At 37.1% G+C, this 20,707-nt stretch overlaps 1 pseudogene; it reads right to left on the reverse strand.

Moving 5' to 3' along the window:
- LOC122121191 overlaps window positions 1–20,707 on the reverse strand; it is a 149,457-nt pseudogene that overhangs the window by 115,354 nt on the left and 13,396 nt on the right.

Here is a 20,707-nt window from a genome sequence, read left to right on the forward strand (position 1 = left end):
AATGAATAAATATCATCAAATCATTTCTAATACAGCAAATGATACCATACTACTCTGGCTGCTTGGAGTTGCCCTAGATTTCACATTTTAACCTCTACCCTTTAACTTCTACCTTCAAATATACCTTGATTCCGAGTGGCTTTTAACACCACTCCTCATCTGTCCACCTAGACTTTGTTCCTCTTGACTTTTAAGGTGCCAAAGCATTTATTAGTCTCACTATTGAAAAGCCACCAATGAAAGATCTTCACATCTGCCTCAGAGGACCACGTGGAGGCAAGCAGGCACAGCAGAAAGGTTATTACAAAGTTTATTAGATGAGCCATATTTCCTCCAAGAGGGAGCACATGGCACCTGTCCAAATGCAGGTAGCAGGAGGTTCTGGGGCAGGAAGTGAGGTAGGTGGGAGATCAGGTGGGTCCTGGAAGAGAGAGAGAGGGAGGGGCCAGCTGTATGGCGGGAACTACAGGGCTGGGAGGAGCTCAGGTCTGGGTGGAACTGAGGACAAAAGGTGAACAACATGCTTACAACTAGGCCTTTTTATGTTATCTTTCTGTGCTCTCTATTGACTTGTCTAACCTTATTGTTTCACCTGTCCATTCCCTCACCTTGTTTTGGTCATATTCACCTCTGTGACATACTACCAACAAACAAAACCCTCAGTCTTTGCAATTGTAGTTTTCCTGCTTGGACCACTCTTTCTCTGGGTCTTCACCAAGCTGTGAATTTACAGTAGTTTATCTTATTTTTTATGGGTCTTTGGATTAGAACTCATGGCCTGGGAGCATTTGTACTCCAAACTACCTTGCTACCACTTGAGCTACAGTGCCACTTCCAGTTTTTTGGTGTTCAATTGGAGATAGGCGTTCCATGGACTTTCTTGCCTAGGTTGGCTTCAAACCATGATCCTCAGATCTCAGCCTTTTGAATAGCTAGGATTACAGGCATTAGCCACAAGTGCCCAGCCATAGTTCAAAGTTTTAATTTCCCACAATTACCTCCTTCTCTGTATTTTTACATCTTACTGCCTTTCTCCATCTTAGAATGTAAGCTTCTTAACATAGAATTTATGGCTTCTCTTGATTGTCATCTAGATCTTAAGACCAAAGTTAACATATAGCAGCACCTCAATAAATATTTGTTAATAAATATTTATTGATTACTGTTTAAAATGAGCACTCAATGAGATGTACGAGACGTTATAAAAAAATGTACTTTACAATTTTGGGGGGAATGGGAGGGCAGGAATTTTAAGGGGCAACAAAGGAGGAGGCAACAATGCTTGACAAGAAATATACTCTCATTACCTTGCTCATGTAATATCAATATCAAGAGGAAAACATCAATTGTCTTTTATAGGTAAGAATAGGAAATGAACCTGGAGAATTAGAAAACTGATTAATATGATAGTTCCACCTTGCTCCTTTTTTGAAAATTGCTTTATTGGATTTGAGGTCAAGATGGCAGAGGAGAAGCTGGAGGCTAAAGAAGCTCTCACATAGAAAGCAGTTTTAGAGTTCCAGTGAACAGTCCTAAGCCAGAGAATCACACCAAGTGTGCCATCACAGGACAGAGAGTTAGGCCAGAGAGGGAAAATCCAGGCAATGAGACAGATCTGAGCTCTTGCCAGAAGCCGCTGCCACCCAGAGGCAGCAGTGGCAGTGGTGGCCGAACCTGCCATACCTGAATCACACAGAGTCCCGGACGAAGGAGCCAGATACAGAGGGCGAGCAGATTCCACTCAATACAAGCAAGAACCGACAAGGAGTAGACATCTTCATCCTGCAATTCACAGACCAGAGACGACCCAGGAACCAAGACTCTGCGGGAGTAGAAGCCTGACGTCCTCACTCTTTCTCAGGGAGCAAAGGAGAGAAGGCCACCCCTCCACCCCCAGTACCGGAGATCTCCATCTTGGGTACTGACAAAGCTCAGCGGAGCTGCTAGCTCCAACTCAGGCCTTGGAAGTAAACTAGAGTCATTAAGCAGGTCACAAGAACCTAAACTGACCTGCCAGACTCAGCTCCACCCAGGAAAAACTCAACCAGCTCGGGCGCCAGCCCTAGAACTGGCTTTCTTCACTGGGTAATCAGAGCCAGAGGCTGCCCCTCCCTTTAGCAGCCTTGACAATCAATTGAAATTCAGTAAACAGAAACCCTGAGAATGGCTCCAGGCTTGACTCTGTGAGTTTCTCACAAACTAGCCCCTGGGAAAAGCTACTGTTTGCTGAAAGGCTTCAATTCTACCCAGAACCTAACCTCATCACAGCATCTCCAAACTTAAGGAAAAAGCCACCTCCCTCTATTATGTTACTCAAAACAGATCTCCCTCCCATTGAACAAACCTGGGAGGAGGATAGCAAAATCCTGGGTAAAGCAGAGCATGTTTTCTGCCTGTTCGAACAAACTGATTTAAGAAACCAACCAAGCCACAGGACCATAAGCAGACCAGAGACTCCAACAAGAGGCTGTTTATGGCCACAAGGGAGATAAAGGACTTTTCCGAACCCTCCCTTAAAAATCAAAGAATTTTTCTTCTTCTGTTTTTTTTGTACCTTTTATAAAAAATTTTTTTTTCTTTTCTAAAACTTTTTTTAATTTTAAATTTTTACCATTTTTGAAAAAAAATATTTTCTAGCAACTTTTTTTTTTCTTCTTATAATTGTTATTTTAGGGGTACGTATGTGTGTGCGTTTTTCTTTCCTTTTTTTTCTTTCTTTTTTTAAAAAAATTCTTTTGGTTTTTTGTTAAGCTCTACTTAACTTCTGATCTTTTTTTCTTTCTTTCTTACCCTTTTCACCTTTTCTTCTCTTGCATTCTTCTTTATGTGACTTAATTTTTGTTCCGCACATCCTCAGATAAACACATAGTTGACTATTAGACCCTATCCACCAGGGTGTACACACTCAATCCATAAATTTATTACTCAATTCAAATCATCTGAGACTAAAATTTCTTAATAGCAGTACTACCTCCTTATACTGATATAATATTTTAAGTATTTTTATTTTTAAATTTTTCACATCTCTTTATATCCCCCTCCCTTCTTTCATTATATTCACATTCTTCTCTGCATAGTTTGTTTTCGTTTCTGCATAATATTTTTAATTTTTACTTTTCTATTTTTTCTGGTGTCTATTTTTTTCCCTTTCTCTTTCTTCTTCTTTTCTCTCTCTCTGCTTTCATCCTATCCAACCTATTTCCTGCTTTGAGATTAGGACTTAGTTAATTCTCCCTGTGCCTTCCGACAGCATTCTCTTCCTATTTTTTACCCACATCTCTCCCTAACCCTAATAATTTCTGGTTTTCCAAATTCTTCTTTGCGGTTCGGAGCCCATTAATATATAGTTGTTTGATGTTGAATAGATGTATCTGTTTAACTAGACTGTATCTGCAGATTATTGATTGTGCAAATTCAGATTTTGGTTGATGCTTGCCTTAAGTTAGTGTTCTAGCACAAAACTGGTGTTATTTTCATCCCAAATGGGCAGAGTAAGCCGTGAAAACACAAGAAAAATGGCAAATCCGGGTATCACAATTCCCACTCATGATTATCAGGGGACAGAACACATAATGAATAATCCAGAGAAGAGTTCCCAAATAGCTCTACAAACACTGTTGGAAAACATGATAAATAAAAAGATTGAAAACATACAAAGGACTCTGTATGATCGTGATAGGGAGAGAGATGAGGCAAACAAAAGGTCAATGCAGGAAAAGATTGAAAACCTACATAGGACTCTGTATGAGCACGAGAGGGAGAGAGAAGGGGAAATCCACAGGTTTATACAGGAATATCATGAGTGTGAGGAAACTACTCAAAAACTGATACAGGACTTGTGTGACCAGCTTGAGAATACTCAAAGAGAAAGGCAGGAATGGCATGAACATGCTGAAAACACTCAAAGAAAACTACAGGAGTGGCGTAAATGGGAGGAAGCTAAGCAAAGAGTAATACAGGAATTGAGAGAGCAGGATGAGAATGCACAAATATCACTAAAGGCATTCATGGGATCCATTAACAAAGAGCTGAAGGAAGTCAGGGAGACCACAAAGGGAATGCTGAATGGAACCCAACAGAAGGAATGGGAGTCCAAGGAAAACATAACCAATCAACTAAGTAATTTGAGAATAAACACTGAGCACCAAATTAAGGAAGTAAAGAAGTTCATACAAGATCTAAAACAAAGCTTCAACAAATTATTTGAAGCCATCAAAGCTGACAAATTAGAAGGAAAAGAACAAAAAACAAAGTAGAGAGTCTTGACAGCAGGTTAATCCATGCAGAATAACGAATCTCGGGAATTGAAGACACTCTCGATATTATAGAGAAAGAACATACAACCATCCAAGACTAGTCCAATTAATATGATAGATCTATCCAAAACTTGGAAGTCTCAGAAGCCCTAATCTATGGATAATCGTGTAGAGGAGGACTTAGAAACAGAAGTTAATGGGCTAGACAATTTGTTTAACAGCATCCTATCAGAAAACGTCACAAATATGCAAAAAGATAGGCCTATTCAGATACAAGAAGCTTTTACAACTCCAGATAGACCAGACCCGAACAGGACATCCCACCATCACATTAAAATCCACACAGAGACAACTCAGAACAAGGAAAAGATCCTTAAAGCTGTCAAGGAGAAAAGATTAATCACCCATAAAGGGAAAACAATTAGAATCACCTCAGATTTCTCAGCAGAGACAATCAAACAAGAAGAGCCTGGAATGATGTATGCCATGCCTTAAAAACAAACAACTATCAACCAAGAATACTGTACCCAGCTAAACTCTCCTTCATAACTGGAGGCCAAATAAAAACCTTCCATAGCAAAGAAAAATTGAAAAAGTACATCTCCACCAAACCAGCCCTACAAAAGATACTTAAAGATGTCCTACACATAGAAAACCAAGAAGACCACAATAAAGGCCAAGAAACTGCACTCAAACTGTGAATCCAAGAACCATAGGAAGAACCCAGTTATCACAGCCACTAAGAAGGTGTATAACATGGCAGGAACTCCCAAATACCTCTCAGCCCCATCTGTTAACATTAACGGACTTAACTCTCCAATTAAGTGACATAGACTGTCTAGTTGGATTTAAAAAAAAAATCCTTCTATCTGCTGCCTTCAGGAGTCACATCTTGCCGTAAAACAAACACATTTTCAAGGTGAAAGGCTGGAAGAAAATCTACGAAGCAAACGGCCCCCGTAAACAGGCGGGAGTTGCAATCTTAATATCACATAAAATTGACTTCAAATTAAAATTTGTGAGAAGAGATAAAGAAGGTCTCTACATACTAATTAAGGGCTCTCTCCTTCAGGAGGATATTACAATTCTAAATATCCATTCAGCAAACAATGGAGCACACAAATTTATCCAAGAAACACTACTTTCCCTCAAATCCCTCACACATCCAAAGACATGAATTGTTGGGGATTTTAACACAACACTCTCCCCACCAGATAAATCAACATGGCAAAAACTCAACAGAGAAACCGCAGATCTAAACAGCTGCATAGATCAACTAGATTTAACAAACATCTACCAAATATTTGACCCAATAGCATCAGAATACACTTACTTCTCATCAGCACATGGAACATTTTCTAAAATAGACCACATTTCAGGCCACAAAGCAAGCTTTTCCAAATACAGAAACATTGAAGTTATACCTTGCATTCCCTCTGACCACAAGGGAATAAAATTAGATCTCAACACCAAAAGCCACCAAGGAAATTCCGGTAACCTATGGAGGCTGAACAACACACTGCTGAATCACGAATGGGTCATGGAAGAGATTAGAAAGGAAATTCAAATGTTCATGCTATTCAACAAAAATGAACACACAAATTACTAGCTCCTCTGGGACACAGCAAAGGCAGTACTCAGAGGCAAGTTTATAGCTCTGAGCTCCTACATCAACAAATTGGAGAGATTTGAAACCAACAATTTAATGACACATGTAAACCTCCTTGAAAAAGAGCAGCAAGATAAACCCCAATCCAGTAGAAGGAAAGAAATAATTAAAATTAAATCAGAATTAAATTCCAAAAAAACTATAGAAAGAACCAACAAAAAAAAGAGTTGGTTCTTCGAAAAAATTAACAAAATTGACAGACCCTTAGCAAATCTCATCAGAAAAAGTAGAGAATACACACAAATAAATAAACTCAGATATGAGAAGGGAAACATCACCACGGAAACAACCAAGATTCAGAACATTATAAGGGAATACTTCTCAAAACTTTATGCTAATAAGTTTGAGAACTTGGCAGAATTGGACCTTTTTCTAGCAAATATTGACATGCCAAAACTAAACTAAGATGAGTTAAACCATCTTAACAGGCCCATATCAAGCATTGAAATAGAAACAGCAATAAGAGCCCTTCCATCTAAGAAAAGTCCAGGACCAGATTGTTTTACAGCGGAATTCTACAGGGCCTTCAAAGCAGAGCTCACGCCAATACTCCTCCAACTCTTCAATGAAATCACAAGAGAAAGATCACTACCGAACACATTCTATGAAGCCATCATAACCCTCATCCCAAAACCAGGCAGAGACTCATCAAAGAAAGAGAACTATAGACCTATTTCTTTGATGAACGGTGATGCAAAACTTTTCCATGAAATTTGGCCAATCGACTTCAACAATTCATCCAAAAAATCATACACCATGATCAAACAGGGGTGATCATAGGGGATGCAAAGCTGGTTCAATATACGCAAATCAATGAATATTATTCATCACATCAAGAGGAGCAAGGATAAGAACCACATGGTTATCTCAATAGATGCACAAAAAGCATTCAACAAGATCCAACACCCCTTTATGATGAATGTTTTGGAAAAATTAGGAATCCATAGAACATTCCTCAATACAATAAAGTCTGTATATTAAAAACGTAGAGCCGGAATTATACTTAATGGTGAAAAACTAAAGCCATTTCCTCTTAACTCAGGAAAAAGACAAGGATGTCCACTCTCTCCACTTCTCTTCAATCTAGTATTAGGATGCCTAGCTACAGCAATAAGACAAGATGCAAATAAAAAGGAGATCCAAATAGGGAAAGAAGAAATAAAATTCTCCCTCTTTGCAAATGGCATGATCTTGTATTTAAAGGATCCCATAGACTTTACTACCAAATTTCTCAAGCTGATTCAAAACTTTGGCAAATTAGCAGGGTATAAAATTAACCCCCAAAATCAGTGGCTTTTCTGTATGCCAACAATGAGAAAAGTGTGGCTGAAATTAGGAGAGCAACTCCATTTGTAATAGCCCCACAAAAAATAAAATACCTACGAATTAGCTTAACCAAAGAAATGAAGGACTTCTATGATGAAAACTATTAAAACTTGAAAAAGGTAAACAAACAGAACTTAGAAAATGGCAAAACCTCCCATGCTCCTGGATTGGAAAGATTAACATCGTGAAAATGGCAATACTTCCCAAGGCTATCTACAAATTCAATGCGATACCTATCAAAATTCCAACCTCATTCATCAAGGAAAAAGAAGAGGCAATCCAAAACTTCATATGGAACAATAAAAGACCCCGAATAGCAAAAACACTCCTCAACGGAAAGAACTCTGCGGGAGGAATATCAATACCAAATTTCAAACTCTACTATAAAGCCATAGTAATCAAAACAGCTTGGTACCGGCACAAGAACAGACCTCAGGACCAATGGAATAAATTGAAAACCCAGAAATGAACCTACTGACCTATAGCCATCTAATCTTTGATAAGGGAGCTAAAAATATAGAATGGAAGAAAGACATCCTCTTCAGTAAATGATGCTGGAAAAATTGGTTAACTACATGTAGAAAACTAAAACTAGACCCTTATATGTCACCCGGCACCACAATCAACTCCAAATGGATCAAAGACCTCAGAGTCAAAGCAGACACTCTGAAAACATTACAGGCTGGAATAGGAGAAACCCTAGGTGTCCTTGGCGCAGGTCGAAATATTCTTAATAGAGACCCGGAACCACAACAAATCAAAGAATGGTTGGACAAGTGGGAATAATTTCCAGAGCATCTTTCGGCCCCTAAACCAGAATCATCTGTCAATACACCCCCACCCCTTTCATCTAATTTCAACTCAGTCATCAAAGTAGTTAAACTGGGAATGCTCTATTTCATGAAGGTGGTAATGTATTGAGAGATGAAAGAATATTCAATATATATTATGTTAAATGGTTCTTTGTCTACTAAGTGATTTGAATAACAGAAGGTGGTCTTTGAATTCACCATTGTTATTTGATTTTTTTTCCCCTTAAGTTTGCTGCTGGACATTTTATCCCAGCAAACATATAGCAATTTGCTTTACCTTAGGAAATTTTCGTATTTCTTTAACTATCCTGCATTTTATTGGCAATAAATGAATTTTCTTTTATTTTTAAACTGAAAACAGAGGAAACTCTTTATTGAATATTTAGCAACCTCCACAAGAAAAAATGTTCTCACCACCAAAAATAGGATCAATGTATGAAGTCATAGATATCCTAAAGATTGTATTCCTACATTCTTCAGAGCTTTTTTTAATCATAAGAGTACACTAAATTTTGTCAAAGGCTTTTTTTTTTCTGTAACAACTGAAATGATCATAGGATTTGAGTTTTGATTCTGTTTAGATGGTAAATTACAATTAAAATTACATATGATAAATTACAATTCAAACCATGCTTGCACTCCTGGAATGAAGCCAACTTGATCCAAAAGTGAGAGAATTTTTGTTTTTGTATATTTTTTGTTTGCGTTTTGTTTTTGTTTTTAATTTTTCCAGCACTGGAACTTGAACTCGCCTTTTGCTCTCACTCAGCTTTTTCGTTCCTGGATGACCTTCCACCACTGGACTCACACTGCTAGTTCAGCTTGGTTGCTGGTTAATTGGAGGTAAAATCTTACTCTTCTGCCTAGCTTTAAACTATGATCCTTAGATCTCAGCTTCCTGAGTGGCAGAATTATAACTGTGAGCTACTGATACTCAACTGATCTATTAATATGTTGATGAGTTCTGTTTGTAAGTATTTGTTTAGAATATTTGGACCTATCTTCAGTACAGAAAGTGGTCTATAAGTTTATTTCTTCTAGTCACCCTATCTGGCTTTGGAATTAGTATAATATGGGTTCCATAGAATGAGTTTGGTAGTTTTTCTTTTTTCATCTATTTCACCAGTAGGTACAGGAGTACTAATGGTAATTCTTTAGAAGTCTGGTAGATTTTGGCAGTAAATCCATCAGTTCTTGGGCTTTTCTTTGTTAGACTGCTTATTAAGGCTTTAATCTAATCATTTGTTTTAAGTCTATTTAAGTGGTTACTTCCTATTGGCTCAATTTTGGTAGGTCAATGTATCTAGAAATGTACCCATATTTTAGGTTTTCCAATTTGCTTGAATATCGATTTTTCCAAGAATTCCTTCATGATTGTATTAATTTCATTGGTATTTTTGTGCTGTGTGTTTTTATCACTACTTTTATTTATTTGGATTTTTCTTTCCTTTTAGTCAAATTAGGTAAGGACTTATCTTTTATAGCTTTTCAAACAACTTTTTTTTAAAATTGTGAGCATACTGTACAGAGGGGTTACAATTACATGGAGAAGATAATGAGTACATTTCTTATCAAGCATTGCAGCCTCCTTCTTTGTTTACCCTTCACATCCCTTTCCAGCCTCACCCCGCCCCTCCACCCAATTCTCCCCACCACGAACAAAGTTGTTAAGTTCATTTTAGACATGACAACTTGTACTTCTCATTGTTGCAACGGGTCCATCTGTATCCTTAAACAACTTGTTTTTCCCCTTCCCTTCTACAAATTATACCGACATCAAATATACTGAAAGCAGGGGTGATACTGTGGGGGAGGACATACAAAGCAACAAAGAGATAATCTTATAAATGCGTTAGAAACGCATGAAATAAAAAAAAATTGAAATACATATCTAAGGGTTCATTTTCCTAACATCACATTATCTGACCTTTTTTGCTTGACTCATACATATACTAGATATTGCAAATAAGGGAAACCATGGGACCTATGTTTCTTTGGGCTTGGCTTACTTCACTTAATATAATTTTTTCAAAGCCTTTCCATTTCCTAACAAATGGGGCAATGTCATTCTTTCTGATGGAGGCATAGAATTCCATTGTGTATATATACCACAATTTCTTGATTCATTCATCTACAAAGGGACATCTGGGTTGGTTTCAGATCTTAGCTATGGTAAATTATGCTGCAATAAACATAGTTGTGCTGGTAGCTTTAGTGTGGCCTTGTTTGTAAACATTTGGGTAAAGGCCCAAAAGTGGGATTGCTGGGTCATAGGGGAGCTCTATATGAAGTCTTTTCAGGAACCTCCTTACTGCTTTCCAAAGTGGTTGAAAAAGTTTACACTCCCACCAACAATGAAGTAAGGTTCCCATCTGTCAACATCCCCTCCAGCATCTGTTGTTATTAGAGTTCTTGATTTTTGCCATTCTACCTGGGGTGAGGTGGTATCTCAATGTTGTTTTGATTTGCATTTCTTTTATAGCTAGGGAGGTTGAGCATTTCTTCATGTGTCTATTGGCTATCCTTCTTTCTTCTTCAGAGAAGTTTCTCTTCAAGTCATTAGCCCACTTATTTATTGGGCAGTTGTTTCTTTGAGGATTTGTTGTTGGGGGATTTAATTTATTGAGTTCCAAGTATATTTTAGATATGAGACCCTTGTCCGTTGTATGGCTAGTGAAGGTCTTCTCCCAATCCGTGGGCTTTCTATTGATCTTGCTAGCTATCCTTTGCCATGCAGATGCTCTGCAACTTCTTAGTTACTATCATTTATTCCTTCCATCTGGAGTTATTCCTTCTCTTCTGCCACAACTGTTAATTAGCCTCTGCCTTTTTGGTGCCACGACTGAGCAAAACAAATTCCAAATCTTACTTGGACTGCACTTCTCTTGTGATTAGCAATGACCATTCAAATGCATGGAATCTTTGAATTTCCAGTATTAATCTTCACCTGATATCTAAGCACATTCCTGGCATTAATTTCCCTGACCTAATGAACAAAACTTTTTTTTTCAACACAGTATCCTAATATAGGTAAAGTACATGAATTAGAGACTATTGTCAGGTATCAGTATGGAAGGAGCAATTATATGTTCTAAGTATGGGTTCTTTATTGTGCATTCACTAATATTTTTTGTGAGTCCTGGGGCTTAAACTCAGGACTAAGGAATTATTCCTGGGCATATTTTTTCTCAAGACTAACACTCTACCACTTGAGGCACAGAACCACTTCCAGTGTTTCTTTTTCTGTTTATGTGGTACTGAGGAATTGAACCCAGGGTTTCGGGCATGCTAGGCAATCAGTGTACCATGAAGCCACATTCCCAGAGCCCTAAATGAATTTCTTAAGATGGCATTACATTTTCATTCTGTAACTATGTATCATAATTTTGGCCAGGTGCTAGAAAATGATGTAGAAAACAATATTAGTCCAAGAAGGCTGGAAATACTATACATCACTAGGGAAGTACAGTGTTAAGACTTGCAGGACTCTTAGGACTCCTACGGTTCATAGAACACTATCCTTGAGCTGAAGAGCTGACATGCCATGCCCAGGCCCAGAATTCAGGCCCCACAACCGACCCAAAATGGCCATATTTTCATACCATTCCATGGATAAATGTCTAATAGCACATAGTTTTAGAACTCTCCCTCTGATTTGAATATTGCCTATACTTCTATCTACGGTTGATTATTTTTCTGCTCTATCTTCCTTATTGAATTTCTTACATATCTGAAAACAAAATAAAATATTTTGCCTACTACTAAGCTACATGTATCTACTTATATAGGTTTTTCTATATACTATGATTCTGTTACTAAGCATGTGACTTTAGCTCTCAAGTTTTTTCAGCTTTAACATGAGAGGACAGAGCCTGTGACATGTCAACACCTCTAGTAATTATGATTAAAAGGATAACTAAAGCTAAAATGTACAGATGCAAGCACAAACCATCTATAATTCTTGTAGTAACACCTAGAACTAAGTACATAGATATTCTCAGAAAATTTTTTCCACCAAACAAAGATGTCATCTTTTATATTTGCAGCTAGAGAATGCAAAGTATCCTTCTGTGCTCGTTAATAGTTCTTTCCTAGATCAGACTTGGCAGATTGGTCTTTAATGGCACATAGTTAAGAGTTTCTGGTGACATAATGAAGCAAGGTAACCGTGAATGCCTACAGACAATTATCCTGGGCTCATGACTTTTTATCTTCCATGGTGCCCTGAAAAGGGACTGTGTAGCTGTAGAATTGAGAACAAATTGAAGAACAAAAAAAGAAACAAAATACAATTCCATCTGTCAAACTGATGATGGATACTGTCCTAACCTGCCGAAAAAAAATGAAGTGCTTATTCTATGCATTACTGATGCCTTTATTTATGCAAATATGACAGATGGAAAGATCATTATGCAGTTTTTATTTAAGAAACTCATGCAACTGTACAGTTTGTGCCAAGTGTAATCGTCACATGAAAGAATCTACAAGTATACCTCTACCTTTTTTTATACCTTACTAGATCCTAATTATATTTCATAAATGGAGAGTCAAATAAGGAAAATAGAAAATATATATGACTGTAAATTAGAATGTAGAAACAGGGAGCCTTTTTCTGTGCCTGTTCTAAGGCTTGAATTCAGGTCCTGGACTGTGTCCTGAAATTTTTTTACTCAAGGTTAGCATTCTAACACTTGAATCACAGGTCCAGTTCTGGGGGGTTTGGTGGTTAATTGGAGATAAGAATCTCACAGTGTTTGCTTCTTCAGACTGGTTACAAACTGCAATCCTTATATCTCAGCCACCTGAGTAGCTAGGAATTCAAGTCTGAGACACCTAACCCTGCTTAGGCAGCCATTTTCAAATGGCACAGTAATTTTCTAGCAAGCAACCCACAGCAAGAGCACAATGAAGATAATACCACTGTTACAGGATTCCTGATCCCTGATGTCCCAGAGAGGAGGTCTCCAAAAGGGAAGACTCATCTGCCTGCATACTGAGTTCCTTATGTTGTCTCGGAAAAGAATTTGAGGATACAAAATAAAGGCCAAGAACGTTTATTAGTGAAGCAGAGTGAAGCAAAGATAAAAAGATAGTGTGCAACACAGACATGTGTATGGGAATATCTGACCATAAACACTTCATGATGTTAAAGCATTCAGCATACCTGTGCTCAAAGGGAGGTTGAGAGTGATCAAATGTACCAAATCTGAGAACAGAGTTAATCACATAAGGTACACTTTCATCAATTAGGCTGAGAGGCTTCTAGACTGAACTATTTGTTCAATTTTCGTCATTGATGTTTGGTAAGCCCTTAAAAGAAAGGATGAATACCTATCTTAGGGTTCATTTCCCTAACATCAACTTATCTGACCTTTTCTGTTGACTCAGGCATATACCAGATATTGCAAATAAGGGAAACCATGGTACCTATATTTCTTTGGGTATGGCTTACTTCACTTAATATAATTTTTTCCAAGCCTTTCCATTTCCTAACAAATGGGGCAGTGCCATTCTTTCTGATGGAGGCATAGAATTCCATTGTGTATATATACCACATTTTCTTGATCAATTCATCAATTGAGGGGCATTGGGTGGAGGGGGCAGGGAGAGGATGGGCAGGGATGGGAAGGGGAAAGAAAGGAGGAGGCTACAATGCTTGATAAGAAATGTACTCATTATCTTGCCCATGTAATTGTAACCCCTCTGTACAGTATTTTGACAATTAAAAAAAAAAAGATGAATTTTGCCACATAGTCCAAGGTTTACCATAAGATAAATAAAACTTTTAAACACGTTTTTTTTTTAATTTTTAGAAGTATTTTTATTATGAAAATACCGTACAGAGGAGTTACAATTACTTGGGAAAGATAATGAGTACATTTCTTATCAAGCATTGTTGCTTCCTCCTTTGTTTCCCCTTCCAAACCCTTCCCATATTCCTCACTTCCCCCCCACATCCACATCCCACCTCCCACCCCTGTTCAAAGTTGTAAAGTTCTTATCAAGAAAAGTTATTTTTCTCAAGTGTTTGCTTTTTCCAGGATGTCTCTGTTTTTCAATTGTGAAAATACCATACACAGGGGTTAAAATTATATGAGCAAGGTAATGAGTATATTTCTTTTTTTGGGGGGAGGGGTCCGGTCATGGGGCCTGAACTCTGGGTCTGGGCGCTCTCCCTCAGCTCTTCACCTCAAGGCTAGTGAGCTACCACTTGAGCCACAGTGCCACTTCAAGCTTTTTCTTTTTGCTTATGTGGTGCTGAGGAATCGAACCCAGGACTTCATGCATGCAACACAAGCGCTCTACCTCTGAGCCACCTTCCCAGCCTGGAAATGAGTATATTTCTAATCAAGCATTGTTTCCTTCTCCTTTGTTTCCCCTTACCATCCATGTCTTCCCACACCTACCCACCCCATCCCACCCCCGCGCCAAAGTTGTAAAGTTCGTTTTTTGACATAGTACCTTGTAATCCCATTGTTGCAATGGGTCCACCTGTATCCCTATTTAAAGACAAGACATAAACCATGCTCATTCACTTTACTAATATAATGTGAAACATCTTATAACAGGATGAGTCTCTTTAAGATATTGTTCAATTTTCAGATCACTCTTTATATTGGATAAGCAGGCTAAGTCAGAGGAAGAGATCTACACTTTTCCTTTATTCTTTTTCTTTTAACTAATACTGCAGCTTATAATAGAAGGTAGGCCTTAAAGATAAAGCTTTTGTGCTTGTAATAGAATTACTAATAAAGTGCCTCTGAATTCCATGATGCTTGTTCCCATCCCTCTTTCCCTGATTTATGTCACCTCACCTTGTAGAGGTAGTATTTCAAAGGTGTGAAATATTTTTCTATAGTCTTAATTTCATCAAGATCTCCAGGAAATAACAGAATAATTGCTGTTTTCCTGAAGCATGCCTATCTTGGCTTATAGGGGCTTATCTGATTCTGATTGTTTTCTCTGTCCCTACTGGTAGTTCCTTGAGGTACAACTGTTTCCTATCATGTACTTTGGTATCTCACTTGCCCTGATACTTTAGAACATTTCCTTTGGTGTTCACACATTGGGGCAGGTCTTCTGCTCATCTCTCCAACACTCTGTTGTCATCTTTTTTCTAGAGAGGAGACGAGTGCCTGGCAGCTCTGCAGATATATAATCTCAGGACAGTTAGTAAGTAGTTGGAAGTGTCTTCTCTTTTTGACTCCATGACTGCCTCTCAGTCCATGCCTTCACCACCATGAAGTTATTTACATGTGCTCAGACATAGTTTCCATACTCTTCTATTCCTCTACCTCTTGATTCATCCTGTTCATTCTTGTCAGATGGATTTTAAAACACAGTTCTTCACATAGTCCTCCTATTTAAGATCTTTAGTGAGTCAACTTCATTTAAAGTTTTAATCTTTCTTTTCTTCTCCCTCTGCTAAACAATATATACCCTCATCTAATCATCAAGAGTCTATCATTTCCTAGTTTTTCTCTTCTCATCTTTTTTTTGTGCATCTGCATTTACCTGCCTTGAGCATCTTCCAAACCATCTAAACTTCTTTGAAACCTACTTCTTTTTCAATTGATAAAATATAGGATTCAAAGAAGTGTGACTACTCCAAACTATTTACCTTCCATTCAGTTATGAAACATGGCCATGTGTAAAGTTATAAAAATAGCAACTTAGACTGCAAATACTAAGTGAATGTCTTTGATAAAGTTGTAAAAGTTTAGATTTTGAGATTCTGAGAGGTAAAATAAGGTAGCATGAAGAACACAAGGATTAGTCTTGGGTATATTTCAACTCTGGGCCTGACTTCTTTATGCCATTGAATATATTACCTAACTCTTGAAACCTGATGCATTGATAAAATTTAGATGGATATTGTAAAACTAGTATCATGAATTAAAAGTTTACATAAATTAAAGCTATTAATATATTTAATTTACTTGACTTTTTCAATGTTAAACATAGTGACTGTTAAATAATTGGCATTTAATAAACCTTAATGCAATCAACTGACTACATTCTCATTTAACTCTAGCCATTGCACCTACAGATATTAGATAATAAATCATCTGGATTTAACTAGGTTAAATGTGCAGAACTTATTACTACAAAATCATTTAAACTTATGTTTTTCATCAATAATCTTGTCTCAGTTATAAACATGTATATTTCAGTTGAGTTTACTTTTACACAGGTTGGATGGTTGAAATGCCTTTTGACAACCAAATGAAGACACCTGCAGAAACGGTGGCCTGAATACAATAAAAACAGGTGTCAACTGAATTTCATCAGAACAGCCTGTTGACACCAAAGAAATTTTTAGAGATAAAAAAAACAAAGAGAGAAAGGGCCTTTCATTTTAGGGAGGTTAGTAGAGGAGACAGCATGACTAGGTCTTTATTTTGAACACTTATTTGTAATTCAGGGGATTGGAATAAGCTACAATTTCATATACAAAACAGAGCATCTTTTAAAAAATAAAACTAGCTAGATGAGGTTTCCCAGTAAAAATTCAAGCTTGATTCTTCCCTTCCTTTAATAAAGGGGAGATTATCATTGTTATGACAAAGTAGTCTAAAACTACCATTCCCTCCTTCATGTTGTATGATGTACCAAAATAAATTTATGGGGAACACTGGTTAACTGTGATGCTTGCTCCTTCATTGCCAGATTCCTTTGACGTTTCAAGAGTGGTGATGACCCTTCTAGGTACTCTCCATCAAGTTCTTTGTTTCCAAAGGTGCTTAATGAGATCAACAAAGCAGAAGTATCATATTCAAAAGTTGATGGTAAGAAGAAATTTGTATGAACTGGGAACAGATCCAAGTCATTTTACAAACAAGGTAGATTTACTCATTTCCTCATGCTCACAATCATAGAGAGTGATGACATTTGATCTATTTTATCAAATGAAATGACACAAAGTAACAGGATTTCTGTATAAACAAATAGGACCCATTGTGTGCAAAGAAATTAATACCTAATGGAATTTCAAAATTGGTAGATCCTCTACTCCTCTGCATAAAGTTCCACCAAGTCTTCAAGACGCAACAGTGAAGGTCAAAGCAAATATATTGGGCTATTATTGGGTACCTGGTAAACAGACATGCCTTAACTGTGACAAAGTGCATACGATAGTCATTAATGTGACCTTTCTGAACAACTACATAGACTATATGTTCCAGTTTGAGCCCATGGGTGGCACAATCATATCTGAGACTGAGAAGCTTGTCATCAATGTAAAACCCCTCCTCATCTTCCACCAACATCAAAGGGGTGACCCTGGAACTATTTGTGTAGTTCTCTGATGTCTTCACGAGGAGGAGGATGGGCTTAAAGAGGGAAGCCAAAAAGATCATTTGTGTCCCTTCTCTGGTATTTCAGTGTTTCTGAAGAATGTGAACACTGAGAAATTTAACTTCACCAATGTCATCAACAAATGCCACTAGCTTCAACAAATACTTACACTTCTTGGTTATAGGTCATCATGATAATTTTGAAATCATAGAGTGACTCATCATCATAATCCATGCCACCCAGACCATAAATTCCCTTTCAGAAATTGTCACTTGTAGCCTGTCGAGTGGCAACATATCCAATGCTTTTAGCTATAAATCTGACCTGTCATCACATTTGGTAGCTGTTTTCAGATGTCATCAAGAAGTATGGTGATCCACAAGAAAATGTGTTATATATTCACAATGGAATTCCATGCCTCCATCAGAAAGAAAGATGACATTGCCCCATTTGTTAGGAAATGGAAAGACTTGGAAAAAAACATATTAAGTGAAGTAAACCAGACCTAAATAAATATATGTCAAATGGTTTCCCTTATTTGCAATAACTAGTATATGTCTGAGACAAACAAAAACTATCAGATACGTTGATGTTAAGCTAAATGAACCCCAAGATAAGGATTCAAATTTTTTTCTTTATTGTGATTGTTTGCAACATACTTATAAGATGATTCCTTTGTTGCTTTTTATATACCTTCCCCAGGGTATGATCCCTGCTTTCACTGTTTGATGTTGATATAATTGGTAGAGGGGAAAGGGAAAAACAAACTGTTTAAATAGGGTTACAAGTGTATCCATTACTACAATGAGATATACAAGATGTTACGTTGAAAAATAAACTTTACAATGTTGGTGGGGTGGGGTGTGGGGTGAGGGGGTGGTACAGGTTGTGCGGGTGGATGGGTAGAGAGGGGAAGGGATGGTATGGGAAAACAAAGGAGGAGGCAATAATGCTGGATAAGAAATTGTAACCCCTCTGTATGATATTTTCACAATAATAATGATAATAAAAGTATGGTGATCCAAACATCCAGAGCTCCCCTAAAGGAATACTGAAAACCCAATTGTCTATTTTTTTTAACAATGATATCCACTCTCCAACTTGGATCTGAGAACCCATATCACCCTTAATAATTAACCATTTGTCAAGTTCATTTCTTGCTGCAAAATTAATTTAACTGAAAAACCAATATCTACCAGGATGGTAGATATTGTGATTCACATGGCCTCCAATGAGTAACCTTGTGACCCTACCCCACTCAAATAAAAGTGTTCAGATTTGGGGAATTTTCCTTGGAAGGGGAGACCTTAAATTGGGACAGATGATCTCCTCCTCTACTGTTTCCAGATCAGGTCCTTGAAGAAAAGGAGGAACTTTGGGAACTTTACCTTATATATGGTCAACAAATTTCACTATATCCAGAAACTGCTACTGACACTTAGAAAAAAGCCATCTAAAAAGAACGCAAATTGGACTAGGAATCACAAAAAGTTCAGATTTGCGTTAACTATTTACTGGTCATTGGACTTCACATTTGCAACTCCTCTTAGCTTCTTAAATACTGTTCCCCATTACATTTTTTGCCCAACTATAGGGAAAAGACAATTTTATTCTCAAACTTAACTCTTTTGGACATCTGTGGGAATTTTTCTCAAAAATATGTAATTCAGTCATCTGATACACATTGGTAAATCATCAAGTCCAACCACTTAAGGGATGAAACTTAGAAGGTTGTCCACCTTCAGATGTCAGTCATCATCCCTTCATTGTTAGAACATTTTCTAGAATGGTTCACAATCCTCAGAAAAAGTTTACTCCTACATTAAGTATTATAATAGGACATCACTCAGGAATTCGGATATTCCATATTTTCTCCAGATGTGCCACTTTTCTGCCAACCAAGGGTTTAACAACTTAGAAACTCATTGAACTTTGGGATTTTATTTTAAATTTTATTTTAATCTTTTAGTAGTACAAAGGAGTTGCCCTTTCAACAGTGCTATTTGTGAATATAATGCAAAGTCAAGAATAAAAGAAATAAACTGTATTTAAGAGTGCTAAAATGAAATAGCCAGTATACTCAGTTAAGGGGTAAACTACAATAAAAACTGAACACAGGAAATTGACCATACTTAGGTAAGCTATAGAGTTGGAAACTGACCATATTCAAAGAAAAAATAAAATAGAATCAAAATAATACTGCTGCTCAAAACACTACTAAGGTCTCTGTTTAACTCCTTCCCTAGAGATTTCTTTTAGTCCTTGCAATACACTCTGAGAGCATGTAATAGATCATTTATTTCAAAATAAAATGCCTTATTTTTGGAGTACTATCCCAAAATTTTTATTTTGCATGTAATAATCTATTGTCCTGGATAACAAAAATTTTATTGGGCAAGGATTATTTAAAGCTTTCCAACAGAAAGCAGTATAATGAAGCTTATCGAATTTCTTAGAAAAGTAGTAACTTTTACTTGAAGAGCTCTCTAAAATTGAGCCATATAAACTCGTACCAGTGATATAAAACCAGAATGATGGAAAATGATAAAAAGTGAAGGAGGCTCGAAATAATGGGCCAAGTAGCAATTTGATGTAAAAACAGAACAAAACCAAACAAAAACCCTGGTAAACCAGGTATCAGTAGCTCATATTTGTAATCCTTCCTATACAGGATTTACAGCATGGCAGTTTGAAACCAATCTGAGCAGAAAAGTCTATGAGATTCCATCTCCAAAATAACTAGAAAATGTCGAACAGGTTCTTTCTGGAGGCTGAATGAAAATTGTTAGCTTATTTTTTCCAGCTTCTAGTGACTATTAAAATTTTTTCTTTGTGGTATATTCTATCACTAAAGCATATCACCATAACTGCTTTCATCACATCACCTGCTTTTATTACATCACCCCCTCTTGAATGAAATATACCTTTGCTTTGGTGAATGGAAACTCTTTTGTGAAAATACTCCCAACACACTTTTTCCCTCATTTATCTTATTTTTACGTTATGTACTAAATTTGTTTGCATTTAACCCAGCAGTTTATGTGTACAATGCATCTTAATCTGTGTCATCACTTCAACATCATCAACACCTTTGGCCCACTCCTTCCTTTATAGTTCTCAATTCTGTGGTATATACAATTAATACTTGCCTGTATTCTATCCCTTCCCTCTCCATTCTTTTACTCCTCCACTTGACTACAATTGCCCCTCTTACAAGAATACATTTCCAGGCACTTATTTTGCTGGACTTTGACTTTTTAAAAAACTTTAGCGTTTTTTTTAAAGAATTATTTTATTTGCAGTCTCTATCACAGAGTCTAATAAACTTCAGTTAATTCATTTCTAAC

Source organism: Dipodomys spectabilis, unplaced genomic scaffold, assembly GCF_019054845.1.
Source record: "Dipodomys spectabilis isolate Male_0828 unplaced genomic scaffold, ASM1905484v1 ptg000186l, whole genome shotgun sequence".
NCBI lineage: Eukaryota > Metazoa > Chordata > Mammalia > Rodentia > Heteromyidae > Dipodomys > Dipodomys spectabilis.